Source organism: Tenrec ecaudatus, chromosome 1 (genome assembly GCF_050624435.1).
Source record: "Tenrec ecaudatus isolate mTenEca1 chromosome 1, mTenEca1.hap1, whole genome shotgun sequence".
Classification (NCBI taxonomy): domain Eukaryota; kingdom Metazoa; phylum Chordata; class Mammalia; order Afrosoricida; family Tenrecidae; genus Tenrec; species Tenrec ecaudatus.
In genome coordinates this window covers 238634964-238640616 of record NC_134530.1, presented here as the reverse complement: position 1 = coordinate 238640616, position 5653 = coordinate 238634964, and positions in this window count along the sequence as shown.

Here is a 5653-nt window from a genome sequence, read left to right as displayed (position 1 = left end):
GCTAAACAAAACTAGAGTTCTGATCTAATATTTACCAATATTAGTCATTCTTTTTCATTGTTTTGTACTCTTACTACAGTGAGGCATTTACCAAATGTGTGGATTTTGGTCTCAGTGATCTGATTAGAAACAATGATTTTTAATGGAAGCTGTCTTATCAAGGGCACAGTTGACATCCTGTATAATTCCCTATTTTGGAGTGGAGGAAACACTGACATCAACGTTGGGCCAGTACCCAAACAAGAAGGACATGTTCAAATTATTAAAGAGCTTGATTCCATTCTCCATCTTCCATCTCCACTGAACTTTACTAGATTGAAACCAGGATAATAAGGGTGAAAAATAGGTTTCAATTTGCATCCAAACTCAAAGGGAACAGCGGTCGCCTGGAGAGCCATGCTGAAAGGAAGTCTGAGGTTAGGTTTTAGATGTGTGTTTTTTCAGTTTATAAATGTTTATGACTGGCAATGTCTGCCCAAAAAGGCAACAATAGAAACAGTTGCAGGATGGAATGTCAAACCTTAGACAGTTTAGCACAGAGCAAAGGGATCCAAGCTGAGCCCCAATATCTTTTCCACACACTGGAATAACAGATATATGAAAAATAAATCAACCTATTCTAAAGTATCAATGTGGGCATCAGTACATGGCAATGATTAAATCCATTTGAAGAAAAATTTCAAAATAATCAAAAAACTTACAAAATGGAACACACTCTTAAGACAAAGTAATTTCTAAAACGTATAAATACTCCAGGGTGGCCCTGAAGGAGTAGGTGTTTCAGAAAGATTTCCGGCAGGTATGAAAAGTTAGAAAAAATGATTTCTTAAGGACCTTCATGTAGTCCACCACCTTTCAAACCATGAAAAACATCACTTCCTAGAATGACGTTGCTTGTTTTCGTGATTAAAAAAAAATGAAAGCACAACTATTTCAAAGAAACTAATATGATTAGTCCTTCCACTAAAATGTCATCCCAATCTGTGGCAAGTCTGTACCCTGCCAAATTTTTATATATATATAAAACCTTTTTTCAAGTAAATTTGAAATTGGGTATTGCTGTCTAAAATCTCAGATTTCTGACACGTGGTTGTGGATGTGTATACTCTCTCAGTCCTTGCCAGAATGGAACTTATTGAGAAGATTTGTACCATATATTTGAAACCACTTGACTGCCCTGGAAGGTTAGGTATAGGATCAATTATTGTCCCATCAGCCATCAGCATCTTCGCTACAGAGTCAAGGAGATGGGAAGAAAGTCGGCCAAGACAGAGATTAAAGCTTTGTAGTCCGAAGAAAAAAGCCTTCTTGATTATGCTGTGGATTTGCCGAAGTCTTTAATTCCCCCTCGAGCCCCTCCTCAAGCTGCCATGTGGGACGTACTGTAGATGGATGGAGACGCTCATCAGGAGAAGCACACACATATATCTTGTGGGTTGATTTTTTTATTTGCCAGCTCAAGAGGAGCAGGGAGATTTATTTGGAGGGATGGTAATGAAGGTGGGGAGGCACAGTTAGACTGCAGTTTCTGTTCCCAGGATGTTAGCCTCACGGTTTTCTTTCGGGGTGTTGAGTTGTTCTCTTTATTTCCATGAATAGTTCCTGAAATGGGGAAAGGATTTGGTAGAATAAGCCCCTGGTTTGAGGGAGGATTTGAGTAAAGATAGGGGACAAAGAATTTCTATCTGTACTATTTACTGAGATACTACAACTGATTTAATTACAATCTACATATTTTAATTTTGCGTGCATTCACACACATTTGCTTATATATAATTACATAGTATTTGAAATTATTGTTTTCTTCCTACAGAATGAGATTCCATATTCCCTGTATTGAATCATTTCTTTTGCTATGCTTTGCAAGAATTAAATCGTTCACAACATTGAAGAAAAAACCCAAATGTTGTAATCGCTCTTCTTCATAACAATGGCACAAGGGAACAGGCTGATATCGCTGGACCTTCATGTTTACAAATGATCAGTGTCACCAAGGAACAGAAATATTTATTAAAAAGAAGTACACCCTTGCCTTCAGAATGCTATTTTATACCGGGAGAGCACGTGGCTTTGGAAGACTGTTAACATTCAGCACTCAAAATCAAACAAACCTCATTGCCATCAGGTCTGTCACATTCACAGTGACCCGATAGAATGGAGCAGAACGTCCCCTGTGAGTTTGCAAGGCTATACATCTTTATCGAAGAGGGAAGCCTCATCTTTCTCCTGTGGAGTGGCTGGTGGTCAGCCAGCCCTACGAGCCCGCCCTCTTTTCATGGAACTACTAGTGTGAGTGATCATACTACACCTCAGCCCAATTCTTATTTTTCTATTTACTATGTGACATCAGTTCACTTACTTATTCTGTCTTGATTTTCTCATCTGAGTATGGGGACAATGCATAATTGTACAAATACTAATTAGAATAATGATAAACCATACCATGCAAACAATGTTTAATCATTCAGTATTGCTGATTTAAAATGTAATCATTGGATAAAGAGACAAATGGAGAAATACATCCAAATATACTTTGAATGCCTGTCATTAATTATAGATGACCAAAATATGATAGAGCAGTAACTTGTTTATAAAGATGACTGTTTCCCTTTCTCATCAATCCTTAAGATTTATTCTCTCTGTTCAATGTTGCTTTTATTTCCCTTATTCTAATTCTAAATAAATAGAATGGTATAGGAATGTGGGGTCAAGGATTCCAGAGTGTACAATGTTCTTATATTTTTAATATTTGATTTGTTGCAGGTTAAATGACTATGTTGATTGTCTATGAGTTTTCATGTCCTGAGATTACCTTTACCCATGTGTACATATGAAACTGCAGAGTCTGAAAGTAAAGGCACCCCATGTGGAAAGCAAGTTTGGTAGTAGATATGCTTTTGTGGTGATTTTGAAATCGCCAGCTCAGATGCCTCTAAAGATAAAAGTACATCGTGGGGAGAAGCTCTGGTGGCTGAGATATCAGCCCTCTTCTACTCCCCTTAATGCTGGGGCATGAACTCACCAGTAGCTCCATAGAAGCATCTGCTTCCCTAAGGAGTATAGGCAGGAAAACCCTATGGGACAGTTCTACATTGTCATATTGGGTCAAGATGAGGTGGAACTGACTTGACAGCCCCAAACAGCAACAGTAGCATATGAGGGGACTTCATTGAGGTCATGAAAATGTTTAATTAAAAGTAGTGGAATTTTCCCATGAACCCATTGAGTCGAGGGCAGTCAACAAAAACCTAGGAATGAAATCAGTAAAGTCTATGCATAATAACATTCTTTATCAGAAAAAATACCTGCAGACATCTAATATAGGGAAACCGCAATAGATTTCTGACCACCTACTTCCATCTTTATTCTAAACAAAGTGGTGGTGGTCCCCTGGCCTTTATGCCCCTGGGGCAAGAAAATGTTTAAGGAGGGATAAAGTTCGTGGGAGAGGAGGATGGAAAGGGTGGCAGCAAAACACAGGTTTTCAAAGCTGTAGTTCATATGTCTTTGTTTCGAGTGCCGGATTTTTTTTCTTTTCTGCTATTCTGCCTAAGTAGTTAATAATAATAATAACCCCATATGTTATGAGCGTGCTGAATTAGAGGTGTACTCTTAGGTGAATTAAACATGCAGTCAATAATCCAGAAGGAAAGTATTGCTTTTCTAGTTTTTTATACGTGAGAAAGGAGATCCTGGGTGGAGACTCTGAAAATGGTTAAACACTTGACTGCTGCTGAAAGATTGTTGGTTTGAAACCACTCAAAGGTTCCTCAGAAGACAAGTCTGGTGATCTGTTTCCAACATGCCAAAGTCTTAAACATCCAATGTGTACTTCCACTTTGCACTCATGGGGACAACATGATTTGGAATCGACTCAAAGGCAGTTAGCAACCACGCAGATGAGAAAACGAGTGTTCAACCCATCTGTAGACAACTGGACATCCCCTTACCAATTGGTTGCAGGGAGGTTACAGATTGGTTGCAGGGTAGCAACAATGAAACATACAACTTTCCTCTAGTCCTTGAATGCTTCCTACCCCCACCCCCCACCATCATGACCCCAATTCTACCTTCAAATGTGGCTAGACCAGAGGATGTACACTGGTACAGATAGGAACTGGAAACACAGGGAATCCAGGACAAATGATCCCTTCAGGACCAGTGGTGAGAGTGGCGATACCAGGAGGGTGGAGGGAAGGTGGTGTGGAAAAGGGGAATCAATTACAAGGATCTACATGTGACCTCCTCCTTGGGGGATGGATAACAGAAAAGTGGGTGAAGGGAGACGTCAGACAGTGTAAGATATGACAAAATGATAATTTATAAATTATAAAGGGTTCATGAGAGAGGGGGGAGCAGGAGGAGGGGGAAATGAGAAGCCAATACCAAGGGCTCACGTAGAAAGCAAATGTTTTGAGAATGACAATGACAACAAATATATAAATGTGCTCGACACAATGGATGTATATATGGATTGTGATAAGAGTTGTAGGAGCCCCAAATAAAATGATTAATAAAAAGAGTCAAGAGTACATGTCAAGTAAGCAGCAGAGACACATCAAATAGTCATTATTGTAGTTAAACTTGCCAGCCAAGGAAAGAATACAGCTCTGATTGTGCTTTGTATGGTTATTAAAGTGTGTCCATAATTGACGTCTTTTCCAGGATTTATGGTTAGGGGATATTATATAAACATGTCTGTCTTTTCTTCACAAATAGGGGGTTTTCAGTCTCTGGGCGTGGTGTCACACAAATAAAACAGAGGAACTGAATAGTAGCAGTTACCTTCAGTGAGAATGTCACTCTGCAAAATGGGTGGTGCTTTGGTTAAGTTTTAATACCTCTTGCATTGAAACATTTTGCAAAGTCATTTTATGAACGAATGTCTACCAGTTTACCTGATGAGAATTCCAGTCATGCTGCATTTTGTTACCACAATTCTTTCTTAATTTCAGATATTCTGGTAAATATGTGCTGGTGTCGCTTGCATTATTTAGCTTTCATTTTCCTGATGAGTGCTGTGGCTGAAAAGATGTCCTTATGGTTTGTCCATGTGGATATTCGTGTGGTGTGCTTGTTCATGTCTGTCACTTTTTCCTGTTTCACCCTGTATTGGCATATAGGAGTCTTTACTATATGCTGTATTTTATTTCTTTGCCATGTATACATATTGCAATTATCTTTTCCCATTCAATGTCTTGACTTTTGATTTTTTAATGGCATGACTTTAGGTTTAATTCCTCAACAATTATGGTTTGTCTACCTCAAGTTCATGTCTGTGGAGGAGAACAGATAATAATCATATTCCTCCCACGTGGAATCTAACTGAACCCTGCATGAAAAGACAATCATCGTGTCACTATCAGCAATGGCACTTCTGTTAAAAATTGGATGCGGTAGGTGGTTTGTCGAAACAGCTATATTAATCACCCACCCTGTTTTCACTTTCTTGTTGACCCTTGGAATGTTCCTGTGACTTTCTTTGGCCAATGGACATTAGCAAATACAACACCAGAAGAAACGTGGACAGGGGAAGGTACAGTGCAAGGGTCCCACGAGGTTTATAACTGGACATACATTCAGAGGGACTCTGCAGACAGACCAGGAGAGTTGCTTAGAGGGAAATTTAACACTACAGAAATGCAGGAGGAGC